General features: G+C 44.6%; 1 protein-coding gene and 1 long non-coding RNA gene across 5 annotated transcripts in view; one reads left to right on the top strand and one right to left on the bottom strand.

Moving 5' to 3' along the window:
• Window positions 1-13,832, bottom strand: part of slc39a10 (solute carrier family 39 member 10) — an 86,133-nt gene extending 72,301 nt beyond the window's left edge. For all 4 annotated transcript variants that reach the window (XM_072578962.1, XM_072578960.1, XM_072578961.1 and 1 more), the window contains exon 1: window positions 13,755-13,832. The gene's annotated coding sequence lies outside the window, so the exon portion shown is untranslated. The remainder of the gene's footprint in view (window positions 1-13,754) is intronic.
• The window catches only part of LOC140482058 (uncharacterized), an 87,692-nt gene continuing 72,965 nt past the window's right edge, over window positions 12,951-27,677 (top strand). The window contains exon 1 of the long non-coding RNA XR_011961648.1: window positions 12,951-13,243. This is a non-coding gene — a long non-coding RNA (uncharacterized lncRNA). The remainder of the gene's footprint in view (window positions 13,244-27,677) is intronic.

The raw sequence follows: 27,677 nt of genomic DNA on the forward strand, positions 1-27,677 counted from the left end.
TAAATAGACAGCACCTGATCTTTCTTCCTTTTTTTACTCACAGCCCCAAGTTTTTTTAGCTATCTGAGAACATAGTTGCTGGCAGGCAGAAGGCCTTTGTCATCAATAACTGGTCAGCAGTTCACAGACTAACCAACTACTTTTTGCTTGCTGAATATTTCAATTTGGACGTACCACTGGGTTTCAGCTCATCCATACATCTTCACTGCTGGAACCAACAGCTGTTCAAACAGCATTTGCAATGAATGTTTAGGTTACTTGTTTGCCAAAAAATGAAACAATCCCTCAACAATCAATTAAAAAACATTATTTTTGCATTTCAGACCACAATCAAAAATACAGAAAAATAAGAGATATGGCATTACACCATGATGTTAATAGCAAGGCTTCCAATCCATACCGTGCTGTATCAGTGACGGCACACACAGTGGGGTGGATTTATTTTGGTGTGGCCAATTGGCAAGGACAGCTATGGGAATAAAACGTAGATCACGAAGTACTTCAAAAGGAAGTACTTCCAGATAAGCCGGCAATGTCCCATATGCTGGGTTTTCTTAGGCGCGATTCCCACATTAAAGCGGTGAACTTTGGAGTAGTGGTGAAAATATTTAAGAATATCTATAATCTTACCCCATGTTTTTGATTTTGCAAGGATATATGCAAAATTCAAAATTTAACATATTTCACACTTCACCTTTAATTCTTTATGTAAAGTCATCACCTTTTACATCACTTTGTTTTCCCATTTTTCTCATTACCTTGCTGAGGTCCAGTACAGTGGATACTGACAGTCCAGCATTTTAACCATTCCCTATTTCAGACCCAGTAAATTGATGGTGTTAGTTTGCAGATGACACCAAAATTGGAAGTGTAGTGGACAGCGAAGAAGGTGACCTCAGATTACAACGGGATCTTAATCAGATGGGCCAATGGGCTGAGAAGTGGCAGATGGAATTTAACTTGGATAAATATGAGGTGCTGCATTTTGGGGAAGCAAATCTTAGCAGGATTTATACACTTAATGGCAAGGTCCTAGGAAGTGTTGCTGAACAAAGAGACCTTGGAGTGTAGGTTCACAGGTCCTTGAAAGTGGAGTCCCAGGTAGATAGGATAGTGGAGAAGGCGTTTGGTCAGCGTATTGAATACAGGAGTTGGGAGGTCATGTTGTTGCAGTACAAGACATTGGTTAGGCCACTGTTGGAATATTGTATGCAATTCTGGTCTCCTTCCTACCGGAAAGATGTTGTGAAACTTGAAAGGGTTGAGAAAAGATTTACAAGGATGTTGTCAAAGTTGGAGGGTTTGAGCTATAGGCTAGGGCTGTTTTCTCGGGAGCATCGGATGCTGAGGGGTGACCTTATAGAGGTTTATAAAATTATGAGGGGCATGGATAGGAGAAATAGACAGTCTTTTCTCTGGGGTGGGGGAGTCCAGAACTAGAGGGCATAGGTTTAGGGTGAGAGGGAAAATATATAAAGGAGACCTAAAGGGCAACTTTTTCATGCAGAGGCTGGTATGTGTAAGGAATGAGCTGCCAGAGGAAATGGTGGAGGCTAGTACAATTGCAACATTTAAAAGGCATCTGGATGGGTATATGAATAAGAGTTTGGAGGGATATGGGCTGGGTGCTTGCAGGTGGGACTAGATTGGGTTGGGATATCTGGTTGGCATGGACGAGTGGACCATGTTTCCATGCTGTACATCTCTAAGACTCTATATGTTGGAAAAAGGGAAAAAAAACACAACTGTCTCTTGTGGCAGAAGACTGGGTAACTCGAGGACACAAATATATTGGCAAGAGAAACAAGTGGAACAGATTTAGAAACACAGGAAATAACCTGATCTACAAATCTATTGGTGGTCAAGAGATTGAAATATCAAAGCATAAAAGCTCCTGTTGCAACTAGTCATAAAAAAGTGTATAACTGAATGTACTCACAAGCAATCTCAGTTGAACTTTTGAGATAAGCATATCGGATTTGTATATTTTTGGAAATTTATAGTTAGATAAAAAGTGTTTTGTGCTTCTGTCAAAGTGTAGCTAAATGTTAGATTTGTAGAAGCAGAATGATGAATATTATAGAAATTGAAAAATTGTGTTGAGATCATTGAAAATTCCACTATCTCAAACGTGGATCAGATTACAGATTGACTTAAGAAAATCTCTTTCAAAATGAGAGCGAGAGTGCAAGTACGCGAGTGAGCGAGCGAAGAGACAAATCACCATACTCCCCTCTAAGTATGGAGTGGTGCTGGAAAAGCACAGCTGGTCAGGTAGCATCCGAGGAACAGGAAAATCGATGTTTTGGGAAGGGCTTTTGCCTGAAACATCGATTTTCATGCTCCTTGGATGCTGCCTGACCTGCTGTGCTTTTCCAGCATCACTCTAATCTTGACTGATCTCCAGCATCTGCAGTACTCACTTTCCCCTCTAAGTGTGTTGACTGCCTGACATGGGTTTTGGTGTATTCATATTTCCTCTCTTTATCTTTCCCTTGGTAGCTCTTGCAAAACTGTATCAATGATCACACAAAAAAAAACAGCATTTGGGCAAAAAGCAAAATGCTACTAAAATTGTAAATCTGAAATAAAAATATAAAATGCTGTAAGTGCTCAGCGGACAGCATCTGTGAAGAGATTGATGCCATTTGAAAAATGTAGACAGGTGACCAACTGTATTTTTCACACTGAGGGAATGAAAAGGTTAAATTTGGTTTCATTATGGCATGTTATACATCATCATGATAGTATAATTATCAAAATAATAAAGGTTTTAAGCTTATGTACATTTTAAAAAAAAAAGTACTTTGAGTTTATGAAACTCACCCACCATAGATTTCCATACCCAGATATGGTCCACCAGCCAAAACGTTATTTACCTACTCCAATACAGGTATCCCTCGATTAACACAGTAGGTAAACTCCTAAAAATTACTGCAATAATCAGAACATATTTCCACAAAAGCCTATGTAAATGTTCAAATGATGTTCCTGGAACACAGAGGTCAATTTGACAGTACACCATTTCAAAAGATGGGCTTTCAAATAGCCCTTCAAAGCCATTAGGTTTTTGGAGTGGCACATCATCACTGGCTTCAATTTTTGGTCTCTTGCAGTATTTCCTCACAACAGCTAAGTGCAATGACCTTTGACTACCTTAACTCCTGCTGCACACTTCTCCTCTGCAGGAATGAAAGTCTTGGAAGACATTCTTTACAATCCTGTTTCAAGGATAAATTAAACAATTCCTTAGAGCCTTCACCACCTTCTTGAATCACTTTCTGTAAACTGAAATGCTTCTGTGGCCACATCATCAGCGTGGTCTGCTCCACCTTCACCAGTAATCTTCATGTAATGCAGCATGGCTCTCATCTTAATGTGCTCAAACTACCCACAACAGGCATAGAAAACTTTGGAATCAAGATCATGTGATTTCACTTTCAAGTCTTCATAAATGCTTCTACCATGCTCCAGTAACAATTCAAAATAAGCAATATATTTCATTGATTCTGACATTCAATCCATGATGCTAAAAGTCTTTTGAAATCTCCCATTATCTCAGGAAGTGCACGAACTACTTGAGTTTCATTTGACAAAATTACACTTATCCTGCCTGCCTTTTTTGTACGTTTCACTCACAATGGTCAAATCTAGAGTGTTAAAAATCACACACACCAGCTTATAGTCCAACTGGTTTATTTGGAAACACTAGCTTTCGAGTTGCTGTCTCTTCATCAGGTGTTGTGTCCTGATGAAGAGACAGCACTTCGAAAGCTAGTGCTTTCAAAACACCTGAAGAGGCAGCGCCTTGAAAACTATTGCTTACAAATAAATCTGTTGGACTCTAACCTGGTGTTGTGATTTTTAACTTTGTCCACTCCAGTCCAACACCGGCACCTTCAAATCAAATCTAGAGAGAACACCTAATTTAACATTTAATGGAATTGATTTCCTGCTTTCCCTCGCCACGATTTCTATGCTTTCATGGTGAGAGTACCTGGGAGCTATGACAGACAGAGGTATCACTCAGATTGGCAACAGCCAAACGAGCTGAAGATTGGCATACAATTATCCCTAAGCACTGTTGGGATACAGGTAAGAACCTAGTTATCATGAATCAGGCATGTATTATTGGCATGATGTTATGGCAAACCATGTTAATCAAAGATTGCACATACTAGATTAATGCACCTTCTTGTTGAATGAGTGGAAGGCTGATCTGTCTTTTTCTAACGTTGAATGGCTCCCTTGCATTCAATGGTACCTCATCATCTCTATAATCACAATATGAATTTAGTCAAACACTGTGAGATCAAGTTATTAGTGTAAATTATCTGAAAACATAGCAAAATGGGCTTAATTTTAAATACACTTTTAAAGTATAAATAATCAGTCATTTGTATAAGCATGTTAAATCAAGGAGATGCTTTAAAATATATATATCAGTTCAAAGAATTATTTAATTGATTCTAAATTGAATGTCAATATAGTATTTATATAGTACTATAGAGTTGTCGGGGGACATGACTTAATTTTACATTCAATGGGGAAAGATAAACTGCAGAGACTATTCTTTAAATGTTTGGGCATATACAATTAGGTTAACTGATTATTTATTAATATTTTGAAAAATTTAGAAATGTATACCATTTTTAAGTTGTGGTGGGGAGAACTGAATGTTTTGTACTTGAATGTTATTCAACGACATTTTAAAAAAAACAGATAAACATTTGCCAACTTGAGAATGTTTTGGTCTCAGGTTTTAAGCTTGGTCCACTTGACTTCAATCATAAAGATTTTAATTTTTTTTATACAGAACGAGGAGAGACAGAAAATACTACAAATCCATAGGGTGGAAACTACAACTTCATAAAAATAGACATTGCTGCTATTGTAAAATCTGAAATTTTAAAAAATTGATGCAGTAATGCAGTTAATATATTTGAACTTTAAAAGGCATTTCATAAAAAGCTCCATATGCAGGCTTGCCAGCAAAGTTGAAACAAATAGAATAAGAGGGATAATGGCAGCCTGGATAGTTGGCTGAGTGACTGGAAATGGAGACCAGTGGTTGTGACCAAAAGTATTCGTGATGATTATAGCTCCCCTTGATATATATGTTAATAACAATATTAAAGCAGAGCGCAACGTCCATTTACAAAATTTACAACTTGCAGATAACAAAACAATGTTGGACTTCAAGAAACACTGACAGTTCAATGGTAAATTTATCTGCTACACACCCATTCCTAGCTCAAAATATGTGTGAAGAAGGAGAAGATGGTACATAAATGAAAGTTACAATTCTAAAGAGAGGGCTCTTGTGGGGCTGTGCTAGTGTCAGAAGATCTGAGTTCAAGTCCACCTACGCTGGACGTGCTCTGATATAGTGATATTTTAAGTGACAATTTAAATGGTGATGTACGGTCAAGGGAAAAATTATTTGGTGTTAGGTCAGAATGAGAAAGTGATCAATTAGACTTTCACAGATACAAGCATAGCATATAAAAGCAAGAAAGTCATGACAAATCTTTATAAATCACTGGCTTAGCTTCAACTGGAGCACGGTACTCAATTCTGGGCATTGCTCTTTTGAAAGGATGTGAAACTTTACAGAGGGTGGAGAAAAATAGTTATGAAAATGGTTCCAGGAATAGGAGACTTCAGTTACTTAGTAATTTGGAGAAACTGAGGTTCTTTTCCTTAGTGAAGGGTGAGAGGATATTTCAAAAGCAAAATGTTGTGGATACTATTAATCTGAAATAAATAGAAAACAAATTGCTGGTAGTACACAGTTGGTCAGTTACTATCTGTAGAGAACAGAGTTAATATTTCAATTCACGAGTTTTCATCAACACAGGAAATCAGGAGATTTGATAGGTGTTCAAAATCACAAGGAGTCAAGATAAATCAATTTTTTCCAATTGGCAGAACCAAAGTACACAGATTTGCAGTAATTTGGCAAAAGAAAACAAGGGCAACATGAATAAACTGTTGCAGTGAGCAGTTATAGCTTCAAATGCACTTTGTGAGTGAATGTGAGGTTGAGGCAAATTAAGTTGCAACTTTCAAAGGAAAATTGAATCAGCAACAGAAGGGAAAAATGGAAGTATATAGAAAAACAGCATAGATCAAAGAATGGAACAACCTAAATTATTTTTAAAACAGAGCCATATTTTTCTTAGAGTATTGGCATGGACTCAACGAGCTGAATGGTGTCATTTATGATGAGACAAGATCAAAAAGAATCATATTATGTTGTCATACCCAGCTGCATCATACTGAACTTCATTCCGCAGCCATTGAGTTGTAAATGACAAGCGTATATATTCAATTACATGTAGAGGTTTAAATTACTATCTTGTTTAATTTTTATTAAGCAATGTTAAAATCCAAAGTTAATTTTAAAGAATCCAATTCATTACAAAGCAAATTTACATGCTAATATTGCAGATAACTGCCCAAGTTCCAGTTAACCCCATCTTTACTTCAAAAGTTACTACCATCACACACAAGCACATTTCTGAGAATTGTTGTAAGGGGGTTCTTTTTCACCTGTGAATAATGACAATGAACGTTGATCATGGAGGATATAATAGTACAGCTTGATTATACATCTCATAGGAAACAAGTTAGCCAACATTACTCAGGAGCAACGGTAATCATACATTCTCATTTATTTTCCAATCCTCAAACCAAGACATTAGCACCTTTTGTAATGAAACACCACCGTCCTGCTTAGATCAGCAGTTCAGGATCAATCGGTTCAGAACAGGTCCAGGTTCAGTCGAACTATTCAATGGATGCATTAACACCACCATCAGAAAGTTGAGACTCCTTTATGCATAGATACTCAGAATCGACTTGGTTAAATTTCTAAGCTGGTAACCAACACTGTTTTGTAGTAAATGAATCCACGAGCAATTTCCATATAAAACTAGGCTATCCTGATAAGATGTATTATTAGGACTTGCATGTTTTAGCTATATTAAGAAATCTTAAAACAATATTGCCATAATTAAAGTACTTAATGAGAAAGTCCCAGTAGTATTCCAAAAATTCAATTTGCATGAATTCTGATCAGGATTTTTTTTCATCCTTTTATTTGGCCTAATGAGGTTAAAAATCAACTACAAAACTAGTGAATGCCTTTTTTCCCCACAAATATTGTATATGAACAACACAACAAGCATACTTCAAAGCCATTGAAACAAAAATAAAATGTGCAGAAATACTCCAAGAGTCGAGCAGCATCTGTGGAGAGAGAGTTAACATTTCAGGCTGTGACTTTTTATGAAAGGGAAACGAGAAAAGAAAAGTGTCCAATTAGATTGGTGCAAGTTGGGAAAAGACAGGAGGTACAATGATAACTGTCCTGCCAGAGGAAAATAGTGCTCGAGTTTTCTCCAGTGAGACAATTGGTGTTGGTTTAACCTGAGGGTCACCACACCTCAGGTGAGGGAAAGAGGTTAAGGAGGGTATGGTAATGTTAGCTAGTATGAGAATGCAATCCACGCTGTTGGTGTTATTGTGCATTTTAAACCAGCCTTTCAACCAACAGTGCTGACTGATTCCTTTTCAAAAGCAAATATAGAATGCTGAATTGAAGCAAATGTAAATCATTGCTTCAGCAAGAAAACATGTTTGGGATCTTACAGAGTGAGCGGAGGTGATGACAAAGAGACGACCATTACATTTTTCCAGTACCTGTATGAAAAAGTACGGTGGGAACTAGTTGGGTAGTGGCATGAAGACTAAAATGTGTGGAAAATACATTCCTTTTGTAGGGGGAAGATGTGTTTGGTAGTGGCATTACACTAGAGATGTTTGAAATAGCAGGGGCTGATTAATTTTCTGTAGAGGCTACTTGTGTGGAAAGTTAGGACCCTACCATGGTTCTGGGAGGGAGGAAAAGGGCAAGAGCAGAAATGGAAATAGATTCAAACTGTTAAGGACCCTGGATATGAAAAATTGTGTGACAAGGAAGACATCTTGGAGTTGTTTAGCTAGACGAATACCATTAACAATAAAAAACGTAGATGATTTAAGTATCTCTGAAGGTAGACTGGGAAATATTACAAGATGAAGATATTTCCAGAAGATGGGGAATTAATCTATTTGTGGAGAGTGCAAAATCTAGAGCCAATATTTAAAGTTGAGTCTTATCACTTAAACGTAATGGTAAACAGCTGATTTTTCTAACCCTTCTTGGTTCTTGTACTAAGTTTACAGCAAAACAATTTGGGACTATATACCACTGAGAAAAGGTTTATGAGATTAATATGTCTAATATAAAATCTAAGAATATAACTGTGATAGAATGTAGCAGACTAAAATAATGCTGAAATATTTGGATTTATTTCACCTAACACTCAATACTAAAATTCTCTCATACTACCCCATCCCCAACATCACCTGTTATCGGAATATCAGTAAATCAATTTGCAAGATTCCCATCTTCAAAGGCCATCTGAAAATCTTACCCCTTCCATCCTGTTTGCATTTCAACATTTCCTATATGCCACCTGAAGACTTTGAAATGCCCATAAAACTCAGTTTTCTCAACAACTTATAGAATCATACAGCATGCAAAGAAACCCTTTGGTCCAAGTTTCCCAAACTAAACTAGTCCCATTTGTCTGCATTTGGCCCATATTCCTCTAATCCCTTTCTAATCATGTACGTGTCCAAGCATCTTTTATATGTCGTAACTATATCTGCATCTACCACTTCCCCTGGCAGTTCATTCCACGTAGGAACCACCCTGAGAAAAAATTGCCACTCAGGTCCTTTTTAAATCTATCCCATCTCACCTTAAAATTATATACTCTAGTTTTGAACTCCATAACTTGTGGACTCGCAAGTAGATAGGATAGTGAGGAAGGCATTTGGTATGCTTTCCTTTATTGGTCAGAGTATTGAGTACAGGAGTTGGGAGATCATGTTGCAGTTGTACAAGACATTGGTTAGGCCACTTTTGGACTATTGCGTGCAATTCTGGTCTCCTTCCTATCGGAAAGATGTTGTGAAACTTGAAAGGGTTCAGAAAAGATTTACAAGGATGTTGTCATGGTTGGAGGATTTGAAATATAGAGAGGTTGAGTCAGCGAGGACTGTTTTCCCTGGAGCGGAGGCTGAGGGGTGATCTTATACAGAGGAACCTTGAATATTGTTTCGTTCAGATAATCAATTATTCAGTTAATCGATTAAATGCCTTTCCTCTGGGACTCGGAGTTTCTTTAATACTGCTCCCCATTCAGGAAACAAGGCAGCACCACACCACGTGTGAGCCCCTAGCCCTTGTTCAATACTGCCCCCCTCCCCGAGGCAGCCAGACTGGACATCAACACCAACATTGCTGCTGCTTTTTGGGGAGACAGTCTCCAAATAGCGTGTGCACGCACGCACTCACACACCTATACAAACTTATTACTACAACTTTTTAACAGCCTCCATCTTTGCCTTGTACAGACAATATTGGAGAGACTATCTGGGAAGAGGGGTTTAGGGTACTCCCCTGTGTAGAACTCCAGGGAAAGTATTGGGGGGGGGAAGTAGGCAGTCACTAATCAACCACACGGCCCTGTGGCCCAACATTTCAACTCCCACTCTCACTCTGCCAAGTACATGGAGGTCCTGGGCCTCCTTCACCGCCGCTCTCTCACCACCAGATGCCTGGAGGAAGAACACCTCATCTTCCGCCTCGGAACACTTCAACCCCAGGGCATCAATGTGGACTTCAACAGTTTCCTCTTTTCCCCTTCACCCACCTCACCCCAGTTCTAAACTTCCAGCTCAGCACTGTCCCCTTGACTTGTCCTACCTATCTTCTTTTCCACCTATCCACTCCATCCCCTCCCCCACTCACCTATTGTACTCTATGCTACTTTCTCCCCACCCCCACCCTCCTCTCACGTATCTCTCCACCCTTCAGGCTCTCTGCCTGTATTCCTGATGAAGGGCTTTTGCCCAAAACATCGATTTTATTGCTCCTCGGATGCTGCCTGAACTGTTGTGCTCTCCCAGCACCATTAATCTAGCATTTGGAGGAGATGCCTGTTTAATAACTGTAAACAAAAGACATGATCAGTGTTGGAAACATGTCTTTGACGTAATGTTTTTAATTGGGACCTCGAGATCCCCTTCGGATAATCTGATATTCAGATAATTGAGGTTCATAAAATCATGAGGGTCATGGATAGGATAAATAGACAAAGTCTCTTCCCTGGACTGGGGGAATCCAGAACTAGAGGCCACAGGTTTAGGGTGAGAGGGGAAAGATATAAAAGGGACCTAAGGGGCAACTTTTTCATGCAGAGGGTTGTATGTGTATGGAATAAGCTGCCTAGGGAAGTGGAGGAGACTACTACAATTGCAATCTTTAAAAGGCATCTGGATGGGTATATGAATAGGAAGGGTTTGGAGTGATATGGGCTGGGTGCTGGCAGGTGCAACCAGATGGGTTGAGATATCTGATCGGCCTGGCCGAGTTGGACTGCTGGGTCTATTTCCATGCTGTACATCTCTATGACTCTAGGGAAAAGACTCTAGTTATTCACTTTTTTCAATGGCATTCTTAATTCCACAAAGTTCTAAACGTCACCCCTCCATTTCCTACAGCCCAGGGAAAAACGTCCTAGCATCTCTTTATAACTAAAACCCTCCAGCCCCCATAAAATCCTTGTACATCTTTTCTGCATGCTCTCAATTTTAAAAGTATCCTTGCAGTACATCTTTATGACTCTAGGTGTAGCATTTTAAATGAAAACGGATAGTGTGGTTTGTGTGTGGAAGGAACTGCCAGAAGAAGTGATTGATGTAGGCAGCGACATTTAAAGACCATTTGATTAAGTACCTAAATAGGAACAGTTTGGGGTAATATGAGCAGTTGGGACTGGTTTAGTTCGGGACCGTGATCAGCATGCTCTAGAAACTGAAGGCTCTTGTTTCTATGCTGTTTGACTCAATGACTCTATGGGCATTTACCATTAATTAGTCCAGCCCTGTATACGCTCTAAATAAGTCCTGACGAAGGGCTTATGCCCGAGATGTCAATTTTCCTGCTCCTCAGATGCTGCCTGACCTGCTGTGCTTTTCCAGCACCACACTTGCAACATTAGTGAATCAAATCCAGCTTCAGCAGTTGTCATTTTCGTTCTTTTCATTGTTGCATCAATGGATTAGATTATTGCCTATGCTAAATATGTCACTTTCCTCATTAAGAATCCTATTAATGTGGAGGTGTAATTGCAGAATGACAGGTTCACAAAAGCACTTCAATTATAAATCCACATCCTCAATTCAGCATTTTAGTGCTGCACTTAATTAGCACTAATGGATGCAAATTTGGAAGCTAGTATTATGGCAATGTGAATTCTTTGAAAACCATTTCAGCAATAGAAATAGCAAAAATAGGGCAGTGTATTTTGCAATAGTATCAACAGCAGCTTGATTCACACACCAAAGTACTTTACACCAGTTATGATAAAATTCAATTATAGAAATGGCTCCTCCCCCAATATGACACCATGATGAATTAAACTTGTTTCACTTGGTTCCAAAATAAAAGATACTTTTCTGTAAAAGATGCAGCCAGCGCAAGCATATGCAGAATCACACGTAATCTTGTTTGCTGAGACAAACCTTTGATATAGATGTAAAAATACCAAAATGAATCTTATATATACACACACAATAAAAATTGAACTGTTAATACAGAACTTTTATTTTGACTTCTTTTAGAAATATTCCAAAATTAGCAACCTGCCTGTGAAATTTGACAAATTGCAATAAACCTTGCTACCAAATCTCAAACACAATAATTCAGAAATATTTTTTAAAATCATGAGATAACTTAGGCATCAATTCTTTTCAATATAATGGACAAGAATGTTACTACTTATAGGGTGTTCAAATGTAGGGTCACATCAATAAATCCAAAAGATAACTTGAAAGGTTTCTTTGTCCAAAAAGTGTGGCAAAACTACATATATATTGACCACATACTGGTGAAAGAGCAGACAAATTTATCACTTCCGTTTAAATGAGAGAAGGGACTAGAAGATTTTGGTAGTGTTGAACAAAGCAGAAGCGTGTAACACAAACACTGGTCTAAACCAGTTAGGCTGAAATAATCATGCGTTGCAGACTCAAAAATACTGACAGCTACAGCTAAGTCATAGAACACATTTATATTACTGGCTGGATCTTACACTGGATTGACATTAAGAGTTTGGTTGCTATGCCACCAATTTGAAGTCTTAAGGTTCATGCAGTCATTGTAAAATCCAGCAACTAAAATTATTGGGATTCTGACTACCAGTAATTCAATGGCAGTTATCACCATTGAAACAGCTGACATTATGATTAAGCCAGCTTTTCCCAATAACAGATCAACTGAGCCTTCTTCCCTCCAAAGTAAGCACGATTTAAGACAAAGGCATCAATACATAGGACGTCAGTTTCAAAAGATTAATTTCCACACTGCCAGACATGCTGAAGATTATGCCAGTCAGGTGTAGACTTTATTTACCACTTTTAGAAAGCTGCTTGTGCATTTTTATTTAAACCATTATGAAATCAGTGTACTAAACTCCGCATGGAATTGCATTGTACAATTACATATGGGCACTTGAAGTGAAAATACTAGTTTGAAGAATACATACAACGAAAACACAAAAATTTTAAAACTACAGTTGATAAACACTGCTCGATCATCATCAAATGTTGCTTTGCGTTAAAAAAAAATGATTGCACTACAATTTTATTACATTAAAACGATCGTTACTGGAATGAGAAAAGTTGTCATTTCAGAAAAATAGAAAATGCATTAAACCAAAAAAAATCTGCAAGTGACTGACAGCTCCACATTCGAAAATGTTAATTATGGGCTTTTAAAATTACAACGTTTTTAAACGTGCCAATCGCCCTTCACGGTCAACACTTGCAGCCGCAGTAAACCTCGAGCTGGTTTACCATTTAATCCTGCTGTTGGCAGCCAACCGGCGAAAATAAGGAATTGGGATCGGAGGGAAGTCACGCATCCAAAGAGGAAAAAGGAGGCCAGACCGACCACAGAAAATAACATACTGTTCTATAGTCACGCGGGAAGAGGATAAAATACGATTTAAAACAAAAAAGGGTAGAGAGAGAAAAAAAAAAATCGGAAAATACAAAGACAGCACGGCCTTAGCCGGCGATGAAGTGAACAAGGCAGCGAGGGAGCTGCGCCGCGTTGGAGAAGGTGTGAGCGCATCTCCAAAGCTGCAGCAATAGACCGGACACGCGGTTAGCGCGAGGTTCCCGCCGCACACAGCAGCTCCGGGGGGGGGGCACAACGATCGCCGGTATCCCCCATCCTCCCTCCCGAGAATATACAGAGACATGTGCTCTTCATAAATCTCTCGTTGTAATTAGGCCCCAGATCATGCGGTCGCCCCGCCATTATTGCTATGAATCAGATTTTACTCTCTATATAAAATACCCAACCTCGGCAAAAACCGCGACACGTGACACCGACCCAGGCTCGAGCGCAGCGAGACCCGTCTCATTCTCTCTCTCTCCCTCCCTCCCACCCACCCCCTTTTTCTTTCCTCTCCCCAACGATCCCGTTCAATGCAAAGATTTCAACAAAAGGGAATTATATTCAACGAAATCAGGTCGGCGCTCCTCTACACCACTGAGCAGCACACCCTCGTGCCTAAACGCTCGGCGACTGGGGCGGTGAGAAGGGAAACAAATGGGTGTTTAAATACCTCACTCGAGTGCCGTGTGCATCCTCTCCGCTCGGTACCAACACAGGGAGCGCGGAGGGCGGGACGGGGCCGCGCGGGGCTGGGCCAACACTCCGCGCGCGCGCGCGCACACGCACACGTACCGCGCGCAGCACTGCGCTCGCGCCACTCAACCTACATTTCAAAACGCCAACGGCCGAGTCAGCCGTTTACCGGCCTGATCACACACACATAATACCGGTCTGATCACACACACACACACACAATACCGGCCTGATCACACACACACACAATACCGGCCTGATCACACCCACACAATACCGGCCTGATCACATACACACACAATACCGGCCTGATCACACACACACATAATACCGGCCTGATCACACACACACACAATACCGGCCTGATCACACACACACAATACCGGTCTGATCACACACACACACACACAATACCGGCCTGATCACACCCACACAATACCGGCCTGATCACACACACACAATACCGGCCTGATCACACACACACACAATACCGGCCTGATCACACACACACAATACCGGCCTGATCACACACACACACAATACCGGCCTGATCACACACACACACAATACCGGCCTGATCACACACACACACAATACCGGCCTGATCACACACACACACAATACCGGCCTGATCACACATACACACACACAATACCGGCCTGATCACACACACACACACACAATACCGGCCTGATCACACCCACACAATACCGGCCTGATCACACACACACATAATACCGGCCTGATCACATACACACATAATACCGGCCTGATCACACCCACACAATACCGGCCTGATCACACACACACATAATACCGGCCTGATCACACACACACACACACAATACCGGCCTGATCACACACACACACACACAATACCGGCCTGATCACACACACACATAATACCGGCCTGATCACACATACACACAATACCGGCCTGATCACACCCACACAATACCGGCCTGATCACACACACACACAATACCGGCCTGATCACACACACACACACACAATACCGGCCTGATCACACACACACACACACAATACCGGCCTGATCACACACACACACAATACCGGCCTGATCACACACACACACACATAATACCGGCCTGATCACACATACACACAATACCGGCCTGATCACACACACACACAATACCGGCCTGATCACACACACACACAATACCGGCCTGATCACACACACACACACATAATGCCGGCCTGATCACACACACACAATACCGGCCTGATCACACACACATAATACCGGCCTGATCACACATACACACAATACCGGCCTGATCACACCCACACAATACCGGCCTGATCACACACACACACAATACCGGCCTGATCACACACACACACACACAATACCGGCCTGATCACACATACACACAATACCGGCCTGATCACACCCACACAATACCGGCCTGATCACACACACACACAATACCGGCCTGATCACACACACACACACACAATACCGGCCTGATCACACACACACACATAATACCGGCCTGATCACACACACACAATACCGGCCTGATCACACACACACATAATACCGGCCTGATCACACATACACACAATACCGGCCTGATCACACCCACACAATACCGGCCTGATCACACACACACACAATACCGGCCTGATCACACACACACACACACACAATACCGGCCTGATCACACACACACACACATAATGCCGGCCTGATCACACACACACAATACCGGCCTGATCACACACACAAATAATACCGGCCTGATCACACATACACACAATACCGGCCTGATCACACCCACACAATACCGGCCTGATCACACACACACACAATACCGGCCTGATCACACACACACACACACAATACCGGCCTGATCACACATACACACAATACCGGCCTGATCACACCCACACAATACCGGCCTGATCACACACACACACAATACCGGCCTGATCACACACACACACACACAATACCGGCCTGATCACACACACACACATAATACCGGCCTGATCACACACACACAATACCGGCCTGATCACACACACACATAATACCGGCCTGATCACACATACACACAATACCGGCCTGATCACACCCACACAATACCGGCCTGATCACACACACACACAATACCGGCCTGATCACACACACACACACACAATACCGGCCTGATCACACACACACACACAATACCGGCCTGATCACACACACACACACAATACCGGCCTGATCACACATACACACAATACCGGCCTGATCACACATACACACAATACCGGCCTGATCACACATACACACAATACCGGCCTGATCACACATACACACAATACCGGCCTGATCACACATACACACAATACCGGCCTGATCACACATACACACAATACCGGCCTGATCACACATACACACAATACCGGCCTGATCACACATACACACAATACCGGCCTGATCACACATACACACAATACCGGCCTGATCACACACACACAATACCGGCCTGATCACACACACACATAATACCGGCCTGATCACATACACACACAATACCGGCCTGATCACACACACACACAATACCGGCCTGATCACACACACACACAATACCGGCCTGATCACACACACACACACAATACCGGCCTGATCACACACACACAATACCGGCCTGATCACACACACACACAATACCGGCCTGATCACACACACACAATACCGGCCTGATCACACACACACACACAATACCGGCCTGATCACACCCACACAATACCGGCCTGATCACACATACACACAATACCGGCCTGATCACACATACACACAATACCGGCCTGATCACACACACACAATACCGGCCTGATCACACACACACATAATACCGGCCTGATCACATACACACACAATACCGGCCTGATCACATACACACAATACCGGCCTGATCACACACACACACAATACCGGCCTGATCACACACACACATAATACCGGCCTGATCACACACACACAATACCGGCCTGATCACACACACACACAATACCGGCCTGATCACACACACACAATACCGGCCTGATCACACATACACAATACCGGCCTGATCACATACACACAATACCGGCCTGATCACATACACACAATACCGGCCTGATCACACACACACACAATACCGGCCTGATCACACACACACACAATACCGGCCTGATCACACACACACACAATACCGGCCTGATCACACCCACACAATACCGGCCTGATCACACATACACACAATACCGGCCTGATCACACATACACACAATACCGGTCTGATCACACACACACAATACCAGTCTGATCACACACACACACATAATACCGGTCTGATCACACACACACACATAATACCGGCCTGATCACACACACACATAATACCGGCCTGATCACACACACACATAATACCGGCCTGATCACACATACACACAATACCGGCCTGATCACATACACACATAATACCGGCCTGATCACACCCACACATTACCGGCCTGATCACACACACACACACACAATACCGGCCTGATCACACCCACACAATACCGGCCTGATCACACACACACATAATACCGGCCTGATCACATACACACACAATACCGGCCTGATCACACACACACATAATACCGGCCTGATCACACACACACACAATACCGGCCTGATCACACACACACAATACCGGTCTGATCACACACACACACACACAATACCGGCCTGATCACACCCACACAATACCGGCCTGATCACACACACACAATACCGGCCTGATCACACACACACACAATACCGGCCTGATCACACACACACAATACCGGCCTGATCACACACACACACAATACCGGCCTGATCACACACACACACAATACCGGCCTGATCACACACACACACAATACCGGCCTGATCACACATACACACACACAATACCGGCCTGATCACACACACACACACACAATACCGGCCTGATCACACCCACACAATACCGGCCTGATCACACACACACATAATACCGGCCTGATCACATACACACATAATACCGGCCTGATCACACCCACACAATACCGGCCTGATCACACACACACATAATACCGGCCTGATCACACACACACACACACAATACCGGCCTGATCACACACACACACACACAATACCGGCCTGATCACACACACACATAATACCGGCCTGATCACACATACACACAATACCGGCCTGATCACACCCACACAATACCGGCCTGATCACACACACACACAATACCGGCCTGATCACACACACACACACACAATACCGGCCTGATCACACACACACACACACAATACCGGCCTGATCACACACACACACAATACCGGCCTGATCACACACACACACACATAATACCGGCCTGATCACACATACACACAATACCGGCCTGATCACACACACACACAATACCGGCCTGATCACACACACACACAATACCGGCCTGATCACACACACACACACATAATGCCGGCCTGATCACACACACACAATACCGGCCTGATCACACACACATAATACCGGCCTGATCACACATACACACAATACCGGCCTGATCACACCCACACAATACCGGCCTGATCACACACACACACAATACCGGCCTGATCACACACACACACACACAATACCGGCCTGATCACACATACACACAATACCGGCCTGATCACACCCACACAATACCGGCCTGATCACACACACACACAATACCGGCCTGATCACACACACACACACACAATACCGGCCTGATCACACACACACACATAATACCGGCCTGATCACACACACACAATACCGGCCTGATCACACACACACATAATACCGGCCTGATCACACATACACACAATACCGGCCTGATCACACCCACACAATACCGGCCTGATCACACACACACACAATACCGGCCTGATCACACACACACACACACACAATACCGGCCTGATCACACACACACACACATAATGCCGGCCTGATCACACACACACAATACCGGCCTGATCACACACACAAATAATACCGGCCTGATCACACATACACACAATACCGGCCTGATCACACCCACACAATACCGGCCTGATCACACACACACACAATACCGGCCTGATCACACACACACACACACAATACCGGCCTGATCACACATACACACAATACCGGCCTGATCACACCCACACAATACCGGCCTGATCACACACACACACAATACCGGCCTGATCACACACACACACACACAATACCGGCCTGATCACACACACACACATAATACCGGCCTGATCACACACACACAATACCGGCCTGATCACACACACACATAATACCGGCCTGATCACACATACACACAATACCGGCCTGATCACACCCACACAATACCGGCCTGATCACACACACACACAATACCGGCCTGATCACACACACACACACACAATACCGGCCTGATCACACACACACACACAATACCGGCCTGATCACACACACACACACAATACCGGCCTGATCACACATACACACAATACCGGCCTGATCACACATACACACAATACCGGCCTGATCACACATACACACAATACCGGCCTGATCACACATACACACAATACCGGCCTGATCACACATACACACAATACCGGCCTGATCACACATACACACAATACCGGCCTGATCACACATACACACAATACCGGCCTGATCACACATACACACAATACCGGCCTGATCACACATACACACAATACCGGCCTGATCACACACACACAATACCGGCCTGATCACACACACACATAATACCGGCCTGATCACATACACACACAATACCGGCCTGATCACACACACACACAATACCGGCCTGATCACACACACACACAATACCGGCCTGATCACACACACACACACAATACCGGCCTGATCACACACACACAATACCGGCCTGATCACACACACACACAATACCGGCCTGATCACACACACACAATACCGGCCTGATCACACACACACACACAATACCGGCCTGATCACACCCACACAATACCGGCCTGATCACACATACACACAATACCGGCCTGATCACACATACACACAATACCGGCCTGATCACACACACACAATACCGGCCTGATCACACACACACATAATACCGGCCTGATCACATACACACACAATACCGGCCTGATCACATACACACAATACCGGCCTGATCACACACACACACAATACCGGCCTGATCACACACACACATAATACCGGCCTGATCACACACACACAATACCGGCCTGATCACACACACACACAATACCGGCCTGATCACACACACACAATACCGGCCTGATCACACATACACAATACCGGCCTGATCACATACACACAATACCGGCCTGATCACATACACACAATACCGGCCTGATCACACACACACACAATACCGGCCTGATCACACACACACACAATACCGGCCTGATCACACACACACACAATACCGGCCTGATCACACCCACACAATACCGGCCTGATCACACATACACACAATACCGGCCTGATCACACATACACACAATACCGGTCTGATCACACACACACAATACCAGTCTGATCACACACACACACATAATACCGGTCTGATCACACACACACACATAATACCGGCCTGATCACACACACACATAATACCGGCCTGATCACACACACACATAATACCGGCCTGATCACACACACACACACACACAATACCGGCCTGATCACACATACACACAATACCGGCCTGATCACACATACACACAATACCGGTCTGATCACACACACACACACACAATACCGGCCTGATCACACCCACACAATACCGGCCTGATCACACATACACACAATACCGGCCTGATCACACATACACACAATACCGGTCTGATCACACACACACACACACACAATACCGGCCTGATCACACACACATAATACCGGTCTGATCACACACACACACACACATAATACCGGCCTGATCACACACACACATAATACCGGCCTGATCACACACACACACACACAATACCGGCCTGATCACACATACACACAATACCGGCCTGATCACACATACACACAATACCGGTCTGATCACACACACACACACACAATACCGGCCTGATCACACATACACACAATACCGGCCTGATCACACACACACAATACCAGTCTGATCACACACACACACACACACACACACATAATACCGGCCTGATCACACACACACACACAATACCGGCCTGATCACACACACACATAATACCGGCCTGATCACACATACACACAATACCGGCCTGATCACACCCACACAATACCGGCCTGATCACACACACACACAATACCGGCCTGATCACACACACACACACACAATACCGGCCTGATCACACACACACAGTACCGGCCTGATCACACACACACACAATACCGGCCTGATCACACACACACACACAATACCGGCCTGATCACACATACACACAATACCGGCCTGATCACACATACACACAATACCGGCCTGATCACACATACACACAATACCGGCCTGATCACACATACACACAATACCGGCCTGATCACACACACACAATACCGGCCTGATCACACACACACATAATACCGGCCTGATCACATACACACACAATACCGGCCTGATCACACACACACATAATACCGGCCTGATCACATACACACAATACCGGCCTGATCACACACACACACAATACCGGCCTGATCACACACACACACAATACCGGCCTGATCACACACACACACACAATACCGGCCTGATCACACACACACAATACCGGCCTGATCACACACACACACAATACCGGCCTGATCACACACACACAATACCGGCCTGATCACACACACACACACAATACCGGCCTGATCACACCCACACAATACCGGCCTGATCACACATACACACAATACCGGCCTGATCACACATACACACAATACCGGCCTGATCACACATACACACAATACCGGCCTGATCACACATACACACAATACCGGCCTGATCACACACACACAATACCGGCCTGATCACACACACACATAATACCGGCCTGATCACATACACACACAATACCGGCCTGATCACACACACACATAATACCGGCCTGATCACATACACACAATACCGGCCTGATCACACACACACACAATACCGGCCTGATCACACACACACATAATACCGGCCTGATCACACACACACAATACCGGCCTGATCACACACACACACAATACCGGCCTGATCACACACACACAATACCGGCCTGATCACACATACACAATACCGGCCTGATCACATACACACACAATACCGGCCTGATCACACACACACACAATACCGGCCTGATCACACCCACACAATACCGGCCTGATCACACATACACACAATACCGGCCTGATCACACATACACACAATACCGGTCTGATCACACACACACAATACCAGTCTGATCACACACACACACATAATACCGGTCTGATCACACACACACACATAATACCGGCCTGATCACACACACACATAATACCGGCCTGATCACACACACACATAATACCGGCCTGATCACACACACACACACACACAATACCGGCCTGATCACACATACACACAATACCGGCCTGATCACACATACACACAATACCGGTCTGATCACACACACACACACACAATACCGGCCTGATCACACCCACACAATACCGGCCTGATCACACATACACACAATACCGGCCTGATCACACATACACACAATACCGGTCTGATCACACACACACACACACACAATACCGGCCTGATCACACACACATAATACCGGTCTGATCACACACACACACACATAATACCAGCCTGATCACACACACACATAATACCGGCCTGATCACACACACACATAATACCGGCCTGATCACACACACACATAATACCGGCCTGATCACACACACACACACACACAATACCGGCCTGATCACACATACACACAATACCGGCCTGATCACACATACACACAATACCGGTCTGATCACACACACACACACACAATACCGGCCTGATCACACATACACACAATACCGGCCTGATCACACACACACAATACCAGTCTGATCACACACACACACACACACACACACATAATACCGGTCTGATCACACACACACACATAATACCGGCCTGATCACACACACACACATAATACCGGCCTGATCACACACACACATAATACCGGCCTGATCACACCCACACAATAACGGCCTGATCATACACACATAATACCGGCCTGATCACACCCACACAATAACGGCCTGATCATACACACATAATACCGGCCTGATCATACACACACAATACCGGCCTGATCACACCCACACACACAATACCGGCCTGATCACACCCACACACACAATACCGGCCTGATCACACCCACACACACAATACCGGCCTGATCTCACACACACATAATATCGGCCTGATCACACACACACACAATACCGGTCTGATCACATACACACACAATACCGGCCTGATCACACACACACACACAATACCGGCCTGATCACACACACACACACACACACAATACCGGCCTGATCACACACACACACACACACAATACCGGCCTGATCACATACACACATAATACCGGCCTGATCACACCCACACACACAATACCGGCCTGATCACACACACACACACAATACCGGTCTGATCACATACACACATAATACCGGACTGATCACACACACACACACACAATACCGGTCTGATCACACACACACACAATACCGGTCTGATCACATAAACACACAATACCGGCCTGATCACATACACACACAATACCGGCCTGATCTCACACACACACAATACCGGCCTGATCACACACACACACACAATACCGGCCTGATCACACACACACACACAATACCGGCCTGATCACACACACACACACAATACCGGCCTGATCACACACACACATAATACCGGCCTGATCACACATACACACAATACCGGCCTGATCACACCCACACAATACCGGCCTGATCACACACACACACAATACCGGCCTGATCACACACACACACACACAATACCGGCCTGATCACACACACACACACAATACCGGCCTGATCACACACACACACACAATACCGGCCTGATCACACATACACACAATACCGGCCTGATCACACATACACACAATACCGGCCTGATCACACATACACACAATACCGGCCTGATCACACATACACACAATACCGGCCTGATCACACATACACACAATACCGGCCTGATCACACATACACACAATACCGGCCTGATCACACATACACACAATACCGGCCTGATCACACATACACACAATACCGGCCTGATCACACATACACACAATACCGGCCTGATCACACACACACAATACCGGCCTGATCACACACACACATAATACCGGCCTGATCACATACACACACAATACCGGCCTGATCACACACACACACAATACCGGCCTGATCACACACACACACAATACCGGCCTGATCACACACACACACACAATACCGGCCTGATCACACACACACAATACCGGCCTGATCACACACACACACAATACCGGCCTGATCACACACACACAATACCGGCCTGATCACACACACACACACAATACCGGCCTGATCACACCCACACAATACCGGCCTGATCACACATACACACAATACCGGCCTGATCACACATACACACAATACCGGCCTGATCACACACACACAATACCGGCCTGATCACACACACACATAATACCGGCCTGATCACATACACACACAATACCGGCCTGATCACATACACACAATACCGGCCTGATCACACACACACACAATACCGGCCTGATCACACACACACATAATACCGGCCTGATCACACACACACAATACCGGCCTGATCACACACACACACAATACCGGCCTGATCACACACACACAATACCGGCCTGATCACACATACACAATACCGGCCTGATCACATACACACAATACCGGCCTGATCACATACACACAATACCGGCCTGATCACACACACACACAATACCGGCCTGATCACACACACACACAATACCGGCCTGATCACACACACACACAATACCGGCCTGATCACACCCACACAATACCGGCCTGATCACACATACACACAATACCGGCCTGATCACACATACACACAATACCGGTCTGATCACACACACACAATACCAGTCTGATCACACACACACACATAATACCGGTCTGATCACACACACACACATAATACCGGCCTGATCACACACACACATAATACCGGCCTGATCACACACACACATAATACCGGCCTGATCACACACACACACACACACAATACCGGCCTGATCACACATACACACAATACCGGCCTGATCACACATACACACAATACCGGTCTGATCACACACACACACACACAATACCGGCCTGATCACACCCACACAATACCGGCCTGATCACACATACACACAATACCGGCCTGATCACACATACACACAATACCGGTCTGATCACACACACACACACACACAATACCGGCCTGATCACACACACATAATACCGGTCTGATCACACACACACACACACATAATACCGGCCTGATCACACACACACATAATACCGGCCTGATCACACACACACACACACAATACCGGCCTGATCACACATACACACAATACCGGCCTGATCACACATACACACAATACCGGTCTGATCACACACACACACACACAATACCGGCCTGATCACACATACACACAATACCGGCCTGATCACACACACACAATACCAGTCTGATCACACACACACACACACACACACACATAATACCGGCCTGATCACACACACACACACAATACCGGCCTGATCACACACACACATAATACCGGCCTGATCACACATACACACAATACCGGCCTGATCACACCCACACAATACCGGCCTGATCACACACACACACAATACCGGCCTGATCACACACACACACACACAATACCGGCCTGATCACACACACACAGTACCGGCCTGATCACACACACACACAATACCGGCCTGATCACACACACACACACAATACCGGCCTGATCACACATACACACAATACCGGCCTGATCACACATACACACAATACCGGCCTGATCACACATACACACAATACCGGCCTGATCACACATACACACAATACCGGCCTGATCACACACACACAATACCGGCCTGATCACACACACACATAATACCGGCCTGATCACATACACACACAATACCGGCCTGATCACACACACACATAATACCGGCCTGATCACATACACACAATACCGGCCTGATCACACACACACACAATACCGGCCTGATCACACACACACACAATACCGGCCTGATCACACACACACACACAATACCGGCCTGATCACACACACACAATACCGGCCTGATCACACACACACACAATACCGGCCTGATCACACACACACAATACCGGCCTGATCACACACACACACACAATACCGGCCTGATCACACCCACACAATACCGGCCTGATCACACATACACACAATACCGGCCTGATCACACATACACACAATACCGGCCTGATCACACATACACACAATACCGGCCTGATCACACATACACACAATACCGGCCTGATCACACACACACAATACCGGCCTGATCACACACACACATAATACCGGCCTGATCACATACACACACAATACCGGCCTGATCACACACACACATAATACCGGCCTGATCACATACACACAATACCGGCCTGATCACACACACACACAATACCGGCCTGATCACACACACACATAATACCGGCCTGATCACACACACACAATACCGGCCTGATCACACACACACACAATACCGGCCTGATCACACACACACAATACCGGCCTGATCACACATACACAATACCGGCCTGATCACATACACACACAATACCGGCCTGATCACACACACACACAATACCGGCCTGATCACACCCACACAATACCGGCCTGATCACACATACACACAATACCGGCCTGATCACACATACACACAATACCGGTCTGATCACACACACACAATACCAGTCTGATCACACACACACACATAATACCGGTCTGATCACACACACACACATAATACCGGCCTGATCACACACACACATAATACCGGCCTGATCACACACACACATAATACCGGCCTGATCACACACACACACACACACAATACCGGCCTGATCACACATACACACAATACCGGCCTGATCACACATACACACAATACCGGTCTGATCACACACACACACACACAATACCGGCCTGATCACACCCACACAATACCGGCCTGATCACACATACACACAATACCGGCCTGATCACACATACACACAATACCGGTCTGATCACACACACACACACACACAATACCGGCCTGATCACACACACATAATACCGGTCTGATCACACACACACACACATAATACCAGCCTGATCACACACACACATAATACCGGCCTGATCACACACACACATAATACCGGCCTGATCACACACACACATAATACCGGCCTGATCACACACACACACACACACAATACCGGCCTGATCACACATACACACAATACTGGCCTGATCACACATACACACAATACCGGTCTGATCACACACACACACACACAATACCGGCCTGATCACACATACACACAATACCGGCCTGATCACACACACACAATACCAGTCTGATCACACACACACACACACACACACATAATACCGGTCTGATCACACACACACACATAATACCGGCCTGATCACACACAC

This window comes from Chiloscyllium punctatum, chromosome 10 (assembly GCF_047496795.1).
Source record: "Chiloscyllium punctatum isolate Juve2018m chromosome 10, sChiPun1.3, whole genome shotgun sequence".
Classification (NCBI taxonomy): domain Eukaryota; kingdom Metazoa; phylum Chordata; class Chondrichthyes; order Orectolobiformes; family Hemiscylliidae; genus Chiloscyllium; species Chiloscyllium punctatum.